Source organism: Quercus suber, unplaced genomic scaffold, assembly GCF_002906115.3.
Source record: "Quercus suber isolate HL8 unplaced genomic scaffold, Cork oak 2.0 scaffold_31, whole genome shotgun sequence".
NCBI classification, from domain to species: Eukaryota; Viridiplantae; Streptophyta; class Magnoliopsida; order Fagales; family Fagaceae; genus Quercus; species Quercus suber.
In genome coordinates, this window is record NW_027069496.1 from 1,319,129 (window position 1) to 1,335,775 (window position 16,647).

Genomic DNA, 16,647 nt, shown 5'->3' on the forward strand with positions numbered 1-16,647 from the left:
ATTCAAAGTGTAGAGAGTATTTTGGAGCTGCTGGAAAGTATTGGAAGAAGCCTGGAATGGCAGATGCAATATGAAGCTTGTTGCAGGATCCAGAGAACTAAGACAAGACACGGTTCCGAGAAGTCTTGTTGGAGTAGGAGGTTGGAGGGCTTAGGTACATCGGATAGATTAGGCTTGGAGGGTCTCTTGCTAACCCATGTATCCTAACTGATTTTCTAGTGGATCGATTTCCGCTTGGAGGGCAGCGGAGAGGTTTTTCGCCGAGTTCTTCAGTTTCCTCTTCAAAAACACGTCTCGGTGTTTTCTGTGTTTACATCTTTCTTCCCTACTCTTTTATATTCCATTATACTGCTGTGTTGCTTAGTTTATGGATTAGAGTAGCTTATGTGTTCATCCGCTCGCATTTACACTATTCCGCACTTAGTATTAAGTTAGTGTAAAATCCATCGAGCCGTAATTTTAATTGGGGGTCTAAATTGCTCTTATGTCTTCAACACATTTCCGAGCTTTCACATATAAAAAGTCAAAACGATTTAAGGGTACAATAGTAACTTTTTGAATTTGGATAAAAAGTTAAAAACAAAAAATTGGTGGCATTCATGAAAATCTTTTCTCCCCACATTTCATTTATCTTCTCTACTTTCTTCTAACCAAACAGAGGACAAGAAGTCTTTTTGCTTCCCATCTCTCATTTTCACTCAAACCAAACATAGAATTAATTATTCAAACATTTTTGTCAAGGTGTGTTGTGTCCAACTTAACTGAGCTAGTTTCATAAAACTGCTTGGAAAATACATATCGAAATTCGAATGGGACCTACATGGCCATTTCGCAAACTGGCAATCCATGATTGTGTCTAGAACTTTCCCATGCAACTAACTAGGCCACAAGTTATGGTCATGTAGTGGGATAGGGACACTTGTCACATCTTATGCATTCCCCTCCCCCAAAGGTGGTAACAAATTTGATTCTCTCTCTCTCTCTCTCTCTCTCTCTCTCTCTCCTATAATCGATTCTAACGGTAATGCTCCTTACCTTATTTTTCCTTACATATCACCTCTTTTCTATAAAGAGGAAAATGACCTCACTACTCAGTACTCACATAGGGTTGTACATAGCACAATGCAACTGGTTTTGGGGGGCAACGAGTTTGCACCAAACCTACAAAGTGCAATTTCTCCTTATGCTTGACCCGCACCTCAATTGTGGAGGGGTGGGAATAGGTCGATACAAAGTGCAATGCACCATACTAGCTTTGTATAGTTAGTTTAATTATGTAACCCTAGAGGTAAAATGAAACATAAACATTGACTCATCAGGGTGAACTCAACAAAATAAAAAATAACCCTAGATGCAGATATGGTAGATGACCTTGATAGCAAAATATTTATCTTGGGGTACTTATTTACTTTTGCATGGGGATCTGTCTTATGGCAGTCTAAGATATAAAAGTGTTACTGAGCAAGAACACTATGTACTATGCACACATGAAGCACATTAATGTGAGTGCTATTGACTAAGACAAGTTGTTAAGCAACAGTAGATGAAATTGAAGACGAGTCACATAAATGAGAATTCAACTAACATGTTAACCAAGGTTATAACTAAAGAAAAGTTTGAGCTTTGTGCTGGGTTAGCTAACATGGATTCTAATTGATGAATTGGGCTGAAGATTTCCTCTCTTGATGGATTGGAAGGGATCACCTATCCTGTCTAGCCCATACTTGACATTAGCATGAAAAGTTCCTTATTATCTCGTTGTTAGGGTACTCACATTAGAAGGTGTATAATAGATAAATGTACCAAATTTTTACATATTTTTGTCCAAAACCTACCCACATCGAACAAGGAAAAATTGTGTAATTATGTATTGTTGCTATAGTAACGATGTAAACAATTACTAGCACTATTCATTTTGCATTTTGTTTTTAATTTTTTTTTTTTTTTTTTTTTGGATTGCAAGGATAAAGGAAGAGAGTGGATGATTGTTGTTGTGTGTGAAGAAAGAGAAACAATTTTTTTTTAAATCAAGAAATATTGATATTTTAATGAAATATAGTGTAAAATAAATAATCTAATGTGAGTATTTTGAAAAGTAAGTGTAAAATAGAAAATGTAAATTCTTATGCTAAAATAGATAGAAATGGACCCACAAGCTAGTAAAGTTAGCTTTTAAAGTTTTTATTTTTTATTTTTTTTTTATTAGTTTAGTGTGTGGAACACACTAAGTTGAATAAAGAAAAATATAAATGGAGTGCTAATATAAAATGGTTTGACAATGTTCATTGAAATATTAGCACTCCATTTGTCAATATAATTTTGTACTTTAAATTGTTTTCCCTAAAAAGTTACTACTATTTTTTTCTCTCTCTTTTTTATTTTTTTATTTACACCATATTATTTTCATCTTTAAACTTTACCATAAACTTTCTAAATCCTCTATCATTTATTGTAAATTATGATACAAAAATGATAATGAAAAATAATGAATTGGTCCAATTTGGTCCAATAAGATAGAATTATTTTTGTTTTTTTTTTTTTTAATAAGGAATAAAAGAGAATCCTAAGCATTTTTAAATTTTTATTTCCAAAAAAAAAAAAAAAAGAGTGGAAAAAGAAGAAGATAAGAATAATAATTTAAAAGAGCAATCAATGCTTAAATTGAAATCAGGGAAAAAGGGAATTTGAATTCAAATGGGAGAATGTGTGTTTGTGTGGTACGAAGTTTGTATTAACCTAGAGGTTGTGATTATTTTGAAATTTAAATTTTAAAATTTGAAGAGGTAAGCTAAATTTTAGAAAAAGGAGGTGAGATGCCCCCACTTATTTATTTGCTTGAAATAGTATTAGCTAAATATTAGCGGTGGTTTAGAGAATTTAGATAACAAGTAACTATATAAAAAATAGGGAAAATTAGTACTTGTTATCTTTTTTTTCTTTTTTCTTTTTTTTTTTTTCCTTCTCAAAAAAAAAAAAAAAAAAAAAAAAAAAAAAAAAAAAAAAAAAAAAAGATCTTTTTATTAACAAACCAAGACAGCAATCAGTTTTGGGTATATGCGGGGATTGAATCTCAGATCTCTTATTCAACTATCAGAAACTTTATCAGTTGAGTTAACTGGACCCCATCTATATTTTCTTAATATATTGAAATATAATAAAAATGATCTCACTAGTGGATGTTTTGCTAACACATAAGTTTTATTTATGAAATTGAATTAATGATTGATTTCTTGTCTTTCTCATGTTTATTGACTTCTGGTTGGTGATTTTCCTGGTATTCATGGAGCGAGTTTGATCTTTGTTAAGGGCATTTTGGTCAAATTACACGAAATGGGCTTGAGGCCCACAAAATTCTTCACAAATATAAAGCCCAAAAGTGGCCGACTTTCATTGCAATCCATGGCTTATTGGAAATGACAAAGCCAGCACACAAATTGGGAGTGTAACCCGTGGCCTCAAACCTTAATTAAAATGAATGGTCCACATAAATCCATTGCAAATTTGATCTAAGAGGGCCCATTTTGATGCCAACCCATGACCTTCTATAGCCAACCAAACCGAAACAAAATTGTATTGGTCTGGACCCATGGATGAAGCCCAATTGGGCACCACTAAGTTGAGTGAAGAAAGATAAAGTAAAAGTCGTCAAATTCATAAATGAGTAGTAATACTTACACATGGACACATATTTGAAATTGTGTCAAAATTATCATTTTACAATTATAACTGAAATTTGAAATATTATTTAAATTTTGTGTGTGAGTCACAGTGTGTAACAATAATTAGCGTTCAAATATAAACCCTTTGAAGCAACATGTTTTCTTTGCCAACAAGTGAACCAAGCTCACAAGGAGCAAGGAAGAAGTTCAACAAAGGGGGTGATCAGTAGGCATGGAATGGTGGGTAGAAGAGTCATTTTGTATTGACGTTGGGCTCATCCAAGGTTCCTCTCTTAGGGCTTGGAACACTTGAAGGACCCTATAGCCCATAGACAATGCTGTGTGCACAGCCAGAGAATGCATGGGAATTTTGGTATATCTGCTTAACCAAAGTCAATACCCCACACTTATCCTCACACGCAATAAAAGGATTCAAATTCAATCAAGCATTAAATGATGATTATCCTAAATCCTCAAAGTCAGTTTGTCCCTCTTAAAGATTTTTGGCCTTCAATAAGCTAATGGTAAGCAAGTGATTAACAATGTCCGGTGAGTTTAGCAAGCCTCCCCTACATTAAGCAGGTATTTTGAGAGCACCAAAAAAAATCTTTAAAATAGGGAATAACCTGAAATGAAGGGCATTAGTCCTAAAGTGAATTAGAGAAATATAGAATGTCAAAATTGCAGTAAAACTCACCCTTACATGCACACAAAAATCCTTACACTTTCGTACACATCATGATTAGTTCAGCCTTCTTTTTAACCCATGGAATCATTGGAAATGAGTCTGCATAAATTCATAGCCAATTATTAAAGGGATAAGGACTCCTTTTTGCTTATCATCAACTTCTGGCTAACGAGAAGACCGCAAGACTGGTAAGGGCTTATGCTTCAGATGACGGATCAACCTTCCGAATGGACTTTGCTTGGGCGAAGATGAAGATGTCAGGGCTTAATGTTCTGACTGGATATCCAGGTCAGGTCTGACAGAACTGCTCCTTGCCTATGGTCAGTTCCTAAGTGACAGTCTTGACCATAATGAACTCTTGACATCTTTATTTGTTCATATATGCTTCTCTTGAAGTTCAATGTGTGATTGTAGATGCAAAATGCAGTTACTTCTACATTTCTTGTGTGTACTAATTTGAGTCTATATATAATGGCAATGGCATAGAGTAGAAATATGTTATGGCTACCGAGTTCTTTAGAAATATAGAATTCCAATGTTTGGAATGTTACCAAAGCTAACTAATATTTGTGGAGCTCGTAATGTATTAATTTCAATTGGGGCCTTGGAGCATTCACATCACATTACACTCTACACAATTACGCAAGCATACACCTATTTCGTAGCCACACGTAATGATACGTAATGCCAACGCACACTCACACCACCAAGCATACCCTTGCCGTTGAAAACCCAGGCCTTTGAACACTGAATTCACTGTCAAACCCATACACCAAATTCTCTAAAATCAGTAAACCCATCTATCAAATCAATAAAATCAGTAAACCTTCAAAACAAAATCAGCAAATTTTCAATCAAAATCAGTAAATCACGATGAACAGAGCATGGACCATCTCCCAACAAAATCAGTAAAGCCACCAGTGATGGCAATGACGAAGGACGGAGATTTGTTCAAGGAGGAAATTCATTGGCCATGTAGGTTTTATTCAAAGTAAGAGAGAGAGAGAGAGAGAGAGAGAGCTTGCTCTAGTTGAAAAATTAGTTGAAGAATAGAGGAAATAAAAAGGAAATGTCCAATTTATTATTCAAATTCAACTTGATAAAATACTATGACTGTTTAAGATAATAAGGAAAAAGGAATGATCATGTACCACCGGGATTTTGTTTTGAATACAAACAACGAAGGAGAGCTATATTTTATTCACTGCCAGAAGCAATGTGTTCTCATCAGTAAAGTGAGCACAACCAAATCACCTCTTCTATTGCCTCTTTAGTTTACTTCTTGCGCTTATAGGCTTCCTCCTCTCTTGCCAATTGCATGAGGCCACTCTTCAAAAACAAAACAGCATTCTTTATAGGTTCGCAGAGGCAAGAGTACTCATCCATAATGCATACGATATTTCAAACAAGATACTATGTACATTTTCCAACATACCACAAAACTTGAGTCAGTTTACTTCACTTTGGAGATATAATTCCATCAACCAATGAGTTATGGAGAAAAAATGAAAACCATCACCATATCATGTTCATGTTCTAATGCAAAATAGTGGAGCTTCTATCATAAATCTGCATTGGATCATTGGTTAGGTTTGCTTGCCTACCAACTGGTTTATGATCTTGTTATTCATGTTGATAGCTCTTACTATGAGCCCTAAATGCCTCTTGAATTTATGAAATAAAAAATATTATGTTAAAACAACACTAAGTTTTCTCTTAATTTACCACAGCGCTAAACTCACCTTCCTTTTTCCTAAGTAAATTAGGCAAGGATCCTGAAAAAAAGGAAAGGTATGCATTTGTTTCATCTAACTTCTTCTTCTATATACGTTATTTGATCAAACATCTAACAAAAAACCACAAGATGCTAACAAGTATGAATTTCAGACTGCCTCAATGGCTCCATCTTATAGGTCCCAAGCAGCACAAAGCAACTTCTGAAGAGTAGCTGATTAATATGCATCAGTTAATAATTTAAGAAAATAGAGAAAAGTCAAAATAAAATTCAAAGCTAGTACTTAGAAAATAAATTATTATAATGATTCTGAAAATATTTTACAAGAGTTCCTAGAAAGTAAATAACAATTATACCAATACATTAATATTTTACATGTTATTACTCCTACAACAAAACAAAACCAAATTTCTTCACGTGGCAATAGTCGATAAAATCTATTCAAGCGGTAAGTTACCGCAACTCTTGAACAAAACAACTAGGAAAATATAAGTCTGTTACAATACATATCAGATAAGTCAAAAGCCAAAAGGCTAGCCACCACAGGTGGTGGATTCTCAAAAACAACAAAAGAAGGATCGGAATTTGCTCCAAGTCTGGCAAGCGCATCCGCGCATTGATTAGCTTCACGGAAAGTGTAGATGACCCTTTTGTTGGGGAACTATTGCAGTAGGTTCCTGCAATCAATAAGCACAGGTTCCATTACCATATTGACAGTGTTCTTATTCAAAAGCAAAACCACACTCAAGGCATCCATTTCAACCAGAAGGTTGTTCACCCCAAGCTCCTTAGCCATGGCTAGCCCGTCCCTTAGAGCCCACAGTTCAGCAACAAAACTACTGGTGTTGCCTAGGCCTCTTGCAAAACCCCTTATCCACTCCCCCTAATGGTTCCTAATCAAACCTCCACAGCCAGCTTTCTCTGGGTTTCCCAAAGCTGAACCGTCCGTATTAAGTTTGACCCAATCTTGGAGAGGTTTCGTCCACGACACTTGAACAGGAGTTTTTTGCTTGGCTGCTCTACTAGTAATGGTAGCAAAAAACTCAGCGCCACTCTTGATGCATCTGTAGTGGAAAGTCCTATCAATGGTGCCCGATCTGAATATGAAATTATTTCTGTGAAGCCATAAGTGCCATATGCCCATAGGGAACAGAATTTTCCACAGAATTCCAAGGCAGTTTGAGATTAACCCAATCTTGCAATTGGTTTCGATCCACTCCTTCAAAGGAAGATTAAAAGACTCAAGAAGCCTTTGTGGGACTTTTAAGTTAAGCCAAAATTGTTGAGCAACCTCACAGCCCCTAAGTAAGTGCTCAATAGATTCATTGTTACAAAGGCAGAGGGAGCAAATGGGATTGAGGCTTAACCCCCTTGAACCCAACACTTCTCCAGTTGGAACACTGTTATGGAAGCACAGCCAAATAAAAAATTGAATACGAGGTCAGGATTCAATTTTCCAAAGCCAATCCAGAGACAAAGAAGTCGGGTTCAAAGGATTTAAGCCCCTAGCTAGGATGTAGGCTGATTTGAGGGAGAATCGGCCATCCTTAGAGAATGCCCAAGTGAGAGAGTCCTCCGCATTAAGATTGTAAGATAACGGGGTAGCACTGATGGTGTTGTAAATTTGATCAGGCAGAATAAAGGAGATTTTCCCGGGGTTCCACTCCCCGTTTGGTTCAAAGCTTTGCTTGACAGTAAGTTGTTCTTCCTCTCTATTTAATGGTCCTCGAATGAGACTTCTAACACTTCCTGAAGGCAGCCAAAAATCATTCTAGAAATTGATAGAAGCACCATTCTTAACATTCCATTTCAATCCGTGAACATACACTGGGCCTCCTTTCTTGAATGCAGCCCAAATTCTTGAACAAGAGAGGTTCCTCCCTTCGTCAGTCAATCTATGAGGGGAGAGATATTTTGCAGTAATCATTTTTGCCCAAGGAGTGTTTGGCTCATTTGCCAGCCTCCAACACAACTTGGCTAGCAAGGCAAGGTTCCTATGTTTAGCTTGGAAGAGACCAAGACCTCCTAACTCCTTTGGCAACATAACTGTCTGCCAATTGACCAAGTGTAATTTCCTTTTCTCCTCGATCGATCCCCATAGGAAATCTCTCATGGCCTTGTCAGTTGCGCTGGAAACTTTGATGGGAATAGCATGACATTGCATGTAGTAGTCTGCTATGGGAGTAGCTGCTGTTTGAACAAGAACCATCCTGCCTGCGCGAGAGAGAAGTTTAGTTTTCCAACCAGCAAGTTTGCTTTGTATCCTTCCAACACAAAATTAAAGGAGTTCCCATTTCTGCCCTGATGAAGAATAGGAAAACCCAAATAGCGACCCATGTTGTTTGTTGCCTCAATTCCCATTTTTCTGCATAATTGTCTCTTCCTTCTTCTGGGAACGTTACTGGAAAAGAAAATGCGAGACTTACCCCGATTCACCTTTTGACCAGCAAGGTCACAGAAATTGTTGAGCACTTCCAAAATGGCATTACAGTTCTTAGAGTTAGCCTTTGCAAATAGCATGAGGTCGTCGGCAAAGAAGATATGTGAGAAACCCAGACCCTTTTTAGAGGCTTTAATTTTTTCCCACCTCTTCTCCTCACACATGGTGGTGATCTGAGCTGCTAAGAATTCTATGCAAAGCAAGAATAGAAACGGAGAAAGTGGGTCGCCCTGTCTGATGCCCCTAGAAGGTTGGAAGGAGCTCAACTTGCTTCCATTAAAAAGAATTGAAGCTATCGTAGAAGTCACACAGCTCATGATTAAGTTTATGATATTCCTCAGAAAATTAAAATGTTCAAGGACCATCTTAATGAAGCTCCACTCAAGGCAGTCGTAGGCTTTTTCCAAGTCAATTTTTACAACCATAAAACCATCGTTGCCTTTTCTATTCTAAGTTACACTCACACTACCATATTTCCAAAAAAAATAAAGTAATAATAATAATAAATAAATAAATAATCTAGCACAACCAAGCATGCTGCTCGCTTTATGAGAGCCGAGTGAGTATAGGGGTAGCAGCTATGATGCTCATATATCTTTTGGAATCATTAAACTTGAACAAAATGCTCTCCCATTGCTATATATTCGCAATATCTATAAAATATTGGCCAACCTTCATTTTTCAGCAGAATAGCAAGATCTCACAAGCCAATCATTTTGGCTACATAGAGATAGTCCTTCCAATACTATACCATGTAAAGGCATGGTATTGTACCCCCAACCTTAGCTTCCATCCAAGTATTATGTGAAGTGGAAGTGCCGATTGAGTTATTTTCATCTAAGAACCTAAGTGATGGAGCGTACACAAATAAAGAAACTTCTTTTTTTAATAATTCGATAATTACAAATATGAGAGAGGTGGGATTTGAACCCAGGTTTCTATAACGAAGAAGAGCATTGTATGCCACCAAGTTATAACACTCTTGGCAAATAAAGACACTAATATCAGAAAGAATTCATCTTCTTTTATGAGAAAATATTTCAATAACGACCAAACCTTAATCCTAAAAATTTGGGTCAATTATGGATATTCAAAAGATTAGCCATGGCCCATTGTAAGCTACAAATATTCTTTTTTTTTTTTTTTTCCATTCTATATGCAATATTTTATAGAGATTGTACATGTAACCATGATTGTCAAAATCGGGATCCTACGTAAGATCGTGAGAGGTAGGATTGTGAATCGTAGAATCGAATCATAAATCGTAAATCGTAAGATCCTACATTATTTGAGAAAAAAAAAAAAAACAAAAAATAAATTGGTATGTTAAATAATCACATAAATTATACATTCATAAAAAATAAAATATTTGCATCCATTTGATGTAATTACCAAGCATTATTACATCCATTTGTAAGCATTATTTAAGATGTCAAAAATCTCAAAACATAACACTCAATTAGGATGTTATTTTTTGTTTGTTTTCAATTAACACTCTATCTCGCTACATTAGAATAGCAAAATTTGATTTATTGGAATATTATTTTTCATTTGGGTCCAACTGAACTTTCTATTAAGTTAAAGAAGATTACAAGAAACCAAAATCGTTTGGAATCGTCAGAATCGTACGATCCTAAACGATCGTTAAGATCCTTAAAAGATTTAGATCATTTTGAACAGATGAGATCGTAAAATCGTAGGATCGTAGGATCCGGATCGGAATTTTGACAACCATGCATGTCACTGGCTAGACTTTGTTGTACAGGTCACAAAACCCGTACAAATAACTCCACCATTCCGTCACAGTGAAAGTACTAGATTATATCTATTGATTCTGTAAAAGACTTTACTTCAACACCTTTCACTTTTCTTTTCTTTTCTTTTATTTTTTTTTTTTTTTTTTTTTTTTTTTTTTTTCCTTTTTTAAGAGGGAACACTTTTTAGTTTTCACTTTATATACACAATTTAAAGGTTTTTATTTTTATTTTTCGATAAGTAATGGAAATTTTATTAGAAAAAAGTTAATGGATGTTCTATGGATATTTTTTAGTGCACTATTTTAGGAAAGTTTTTATGAGAAAAAAAAAAAAACATAATTAATATTTTGATAGCATTTTCTATTTCTCATAAAAGTAATATCAAAACTTTCGTAAAATGGTTTATTATTATTTGTTAGAGTAATTTATATTATTTTAATGTGTTGTATGTAAATATAAAATCTACGATATGAGTGAGTTGTAAAATGGTTTTATAAAATAGATAAAGTAAGTTTTATAAATGTGCAAACCCACTAATGTCATTATTGACTATAATAGATGATCAAAAAATAAGTATTAATTTTTTTTTTTAATTTTTAGAAAATGCACTATAGATGTAATAGAATATTAAATTTGTTAAAGCTTAGGTAATAGAGTTTTACATGGAATAAACACAAAAAACTTACCACTGCACACCCTTGGTGCGATGATCACTCCACAAATATAAGTGTTTATAGGTTGTGGGGGGCAAGGGCCAGAATTCAAGTCTCCAAGAGGGAGCTTCACACACATATACACTTAGATTAAGCTATAATAGAATTTCTATCTTGTAAAAAAAATAAATAAATAAAAAATAAAAAATAAAAAAATTAACAAGAAACTTAATATTTTGGTAATAATTAATTCTAGTCGCTAATACGTGCGATGCACAGGATAGGTAAATAAAAAAAATAATTAATCAACCTCATGATAAAAAGAAAAGGCTAAAGGAATCACTAAGAGGTTGATTTGCCCATGAAGAAAAAATTTAAAAGACCAAAAAAATAAAAGAAAGGGAAAACGATTTACAAAGAATTGCAACCATTGTATGTTTACCTAGCTAGGCTCAAAGCCAGAATCCAAATAAGATTTTGCAACAATAAAAGCATACTACTTCATATTAATTGTTAATCATGCACCTAAAGATTCAATTTATCTAGAATTTCAATAAACACTATTGCCACATCTATCTTAGTTCTAGACATTTACATAAATCAATAGCAACCACAATTAGCTATCACGGTTAATGCTATGACAATCTTGACCCAAGCATTCTCCTTCAAAAATCTCATCTTTTTCCTATAAACCAATTGAAGAAGAATGATTCATACATGCTAAGAACTACAGTAATATGGAGAAACAAATATGCCTATATTTAGCTGGAATATTGCAAGCAGAAGAACAAAGACAAAGGCGAAAGCAAAACTTAAATGATATGATCCATACAAGCTAAGAACTACAATAATTCTTTGCATCATTGTGGTAAAGGTTGAGCATGAGAAAGTTAATTCACAACTATAAATAATTATAGATATAAACATGTTTGGAACTTTGTTTTAACACAGGAAATTACAAAAGGCTACGGATATAATTCCTATGATAGTATTTGCTATTGAAATTGTAACTTGGTCTAAAATATAAGTTATATAACTTAGTTATATATGATTACGCAGGATGGGCATGGTATTGATATTATAAATTTGAGGCAAAGATTCAGAGAGAGGGTTGAGAGTGACTTAACAAATAACAAGCTTTAATGAACGCCTTTATCACTATGCAAAACTAAAAGGCATATTACAGATTTTTAAATGAATTTTAAGTTGGATGATACAAAAAAATTCAATACCAATGATGGAAAAAAAAAATTTCCTACAAAAGAAACAAAAAGGTGGTATTACAACAATTTTCCACTTATGGCTTGAATGAAACATACAAAATACAGATTGTGTTTGAACAAAGTAAATTAGTAAAACAATAGGTTATTAGCTTCCAAAATTAAAACTTAACTCCTAATCTGTTATAGCTAATATGAATATTGGAGCAATATCACGCACTCCACATTCTCTTAGATGTTAAGCTCCAACAAATTACATCAGATGTAATCCCAAAAACAAATTTCTTTATTTATGTGTTTATATATTTTTTGGCTTGTGGTAGACCCACTTCCTTTGTAACTGAAATACTCCATGCTAATCTCAAAAAAATCTAAATACAAAAGCTGCTGCTCTTGGCGTAATATGCAAAGCTTCTAAATTCGATTGGCACTTATCTTAAAATAAGTAATATTGACGAATTAATTAATTTCTACTTGACAAACCAGCAATTTTTCAAGATCAGAGAAGGGATATTACCATTCATCTCTTTGAAGGCTTATAAGATGCAAAGATAAAATGCGTATAGTGAGGCTAAACTATCTACAATACAAAAATAAATATGAACATAGTGAGTCTACACCATCTAAGCTGCTCCACATCAAACACGGGGCGAGGAAAACCATCTAAACAAAAACTAATTGGAAAATTACATTTCAAACAAAACATACATACACGCATTTATGTTACCAATTTTAGCATGTAATACAAAATTTGAAGAGTATCAAATCAAACCCATAAAAAAAGTGAATAATTGCTGTGGTTTTTTTTTTTTTTTTTTGGTAACAATTAGGAAAGCAACCATTTTCACTATATTCAACCCTCAAATAATAGGCTGTGTCAAAATAATAAACAAATAGATAACATATTTTTTTTATTTCAATGCCTTAAAACAAAGATTCACCAAGCAGGTAACTAAATTCGAATGCTTGAAACAACTGAAACTAAAACTCTTTTCAACTCTCAACGCATCTGTATGGCTGCATTGTACTAAAACAGAATAACAATGACTCAAATTCAATGAATTCGCCCCTAACATTGTAATACAATAATTTTTCAACACCTACAGTATTACATGCAACAAAAACGAATTCTTTTATATATATATATATATATATATATTCATTAATTATTTATCCAGATTTCTGTCAACTGTATTTCTTTTGGAAAATAACCCTAAAACTAATCATAAACTAATCTCAAAGACCAAATCTAGTTGGACTTCGAACATATAGCACTGATTATCCTCCTCCTCCTCGACAAATGCCCTCAAATTTCATTAGCCAATTAATAGTAAAATTTAAATTATGTAAATACAAAATCAACCATTTACTAACAGAAGAATAAATTAAGAACCAGAAAAATAAAGGAGAAAATTTATAAAAACTTACCTTTCAAAATCTTACAGACTCTCTCTCACTCAATTTTCTTTTTCCTTTTTCAGATAATTTTTGCTGCTATGTATATTGATTCAGTTGTTTTAATTATTTTTAAAAAGTAGAAAAGAAGTCTTGTTTCTGAGCATATTTGCAAACAAGGAAAAACTTGTGTGGAGAAAATGTTTCAAAGTTGTTGCAAGAATAGAGTACAGAGAGAGAAAGAGAGAGAGAAGAATGTAAAGAAACAGAGGGAGAAGAAAGAAGTTTTTTTTTTGGGGGGGAGAGATATGAAACCACAGAATTTTTTTTTTGTTTTGTAACTACCTAGGTAGAACGTTGCTTCTATAGATTAATTTAGGCATTCTTTTGTTTCTCTAAAGATGTGCGACTGTGTGAGGTGTTTGAGAAAGTTTTCTGAATAATGCACCTTCGCCCAATTTGGAAGTTTCAATTGGAAATCTGATAAAAGTGAGGCCGAATTAAAATTTCCTAGATTGAAATATGACTCAATAACTTGAATCAAAAAACTAAAATGGAACATAGCATTACAACCCCAAAAATGTTTTTGTAAAAACCAAACGTTCACCACCGTTTAAAAAGAGAGGGCGAAGAATCAGAAGGAAGTTTAATTTTTTGTTTTCGATTTTTGTCTAAAGAAATATAAAGTGAAATTTAATTGTAACTGTATAAAATCTATAACTGCCCACTGTAATGGTTTTTCCCTGGGAAAAACAAAAAAAAAAAAAAAGTACAAAGAGGAAAACAGATTAGAAATTGAAATCTATAATTGCAGCAAACCCTAATGAGGAACCCCAAATCCCAAACATTTGACCCTCAAATTTATTATGTCTTTCGTCCTAATTCAACAATGTTCAGAATGGAAACAAAAAAACCACAAATTATTTATTAGCAAATAGATTAGGATAACAACAACAAAAAAAGAAGAATGCAGTGAAGATTGAGGATTCAAGGTGATCTTACCAAGGAGATCTGATCTGATGCGTTTGGGGTATCTTGAGTAGAAAGATTCAAAGCTGGTGGAATCATTTTGACGCAACACTCACTTGGATGTGTGGAAACTGTAGAGGGACCTCCCATTGATCCAGGATGGTATGACTTTACTTTTGGGTAGTGAATGCCTCTGCACATGTTGGGTTTGTTCTTGATGAGGTTTAGGTTTTATCGTGAGGCAGCCTAGGGAGAAGAAGGCTTTCATTAATATAAGCCGGGCAGAAATAGAGTTTAAAAAAAAATATATATATATATATATATTATTATCACATTGCTGCCCGGTGTTATCAAAAAGAGAAGACATATTTCTGAGTTTTTCAACCAAATAGAGAGAAATTGTTTCAAAATTGTGCATAGGAAATACATTTTCAGAAGAGAGTGAGAGAGAGCGAGAAAGGGAGAGAGGAGCGTATACGGAGAGAGACAAAGTAAAGTGTTTGATCTTTTTTTATATAATTTTTTATGGGTAGGAATATGAAACGGATTTGTAGCTACTACCCAAGACTCAAAACGTTATCAGAAAATTGTTTCTCTTAAACCACCGAGCCAAAAGTCACCTTTTTTTTTCAGGTTTTTTAAATGTAAACGTGACTTTGCTCAAAAAAAAAAAATTTGTAAACGTGACGGTAATCTCTATAATCACTTGATGCAATGAGACGTGGTTAACAAAAAGTTAAATATTTCAGCTATTAGTTATTTTATATATATATATATATATAGATAAAAATATAGATATTTACTTAACATAAGCAAAAGATAGTCACTCGGCTGAGGAGATTTGAATTTTGGATTTCTTAAAATACTAGAAAGTGGCAACTAATTAAACTATAAGGCTCTATTGGCATCCAATCCCCATTTGTGGAGTCCATTAAAACAACATTGTTTTGGGAAGTGAAAAATATAAATAAATAAATAAAGTTAAAATTGGACACAGAACTAATGAAATTACTAAATTGAAGAAAAAAATAAATAAAAAAAATAATTAAAATTAAAGAAACAAAATGAAATAAAATTAGAGGATATAATTTGTAATATATATAATTTTATTATTAAAATTTTCTTCATGTAATTATCAATTTTGCTTTTGTTAAAAATAAAAATTATTTGAGAAAAAAAAAAAAAAAAGATGACATTAAACAGTCTCTGATAATACCATTTTTAGCATGGTTAATTCAAACACCCAGACAATATTATCGCCACGCATTAAATGATTGCTTAATACACGTTCAATCTCCAACGACATAGCAATCTGAACAAATAATTCTATAGTCCAAAATTCAGGTAAGTTACACCACACACAACACACTCTCTTAAGCAATGTGAAACAATTACCCATTCTTTTTATTTTTTATTTTTTGAGAAACAAACACACACACACAAAAAAGGGAGAGAAAAACATTTTTCGCGATTTTATATCTTTGTACCACATGTTTTCAAGATTGAAGGAATCTGGCCAATCAAAGACTTAAAAAATAGTGGTGATAATTATATATATATATATATATATATTCTCTCATACTAATTTTAAGAGATAAAGCTAATAATTAAACTTTTCTTAGCTGTTACTTTGACAATCTCGACCTTGTTTGATCAGTTTAGTGTGTTCTATTCTATACAATTTTTTTTCCATTACAAATAGGTAAATGGATGATACATATTTTGCTCGTCCCACTGTATCTTGCATAAAATGTACAAATAGGCCTAATGCATCAAGTGTTGAACAATTTTGATACGGTCTAAAAAAGATTATATGTTGGTTATAGAATTGGCATTTTAGGCTAATTAGATATAAAAGATGGAGTAATCTAATAAGTAGCTCTTGTGATTTAGCATGAAGCAAAATAAAAGTGATAACAATTAAATTTTTGTCAATAGCTGATCTATATTTGACTTACTAAAAAGGCTTTAGAAATGTGTCATTGACAAGGGATGAGAATACAACTGGAATACACAAAGAATTTTATTGGCACATATATGGTTTCCTTAGCAAAAAGAATGGAAAATATCTTCAAAATTGAACCTGAGTTTTGTTGTTTTGATACTCTCTAAAGAATGTAAGTTTATAGCT

General features: G+C 33.2%; 1 long non-coding RNA gene across 2 annotated transcripts; it reads right to left on the reverse strand.

Moving 5' to 3' along the window:
* Positions 1–5,809: 5,809 nt before the first annotated feature.
* On the reverse strand, positions 5,810–15,098 carry LOC136066322 (uncharacterized). Of its 2 annotated transcripts, none has more exons than XR_010627773.1 (2): positions 14,550–15,098; positions 5,810–11,059 (listed from the first exon to the last, which is right to left on the reverse strand). It is a non-coding gene; the product is annotated as an uncharacterized LOC136066322 (long non-coding RNA). The 2 variants fall into 2 exon arrangements; XR_010627775.1 differs by having other exon boundaries at positions 6,442–6,759.
* Positions 15,099–16,647: the final 1,549 nt, after the last annotated feature.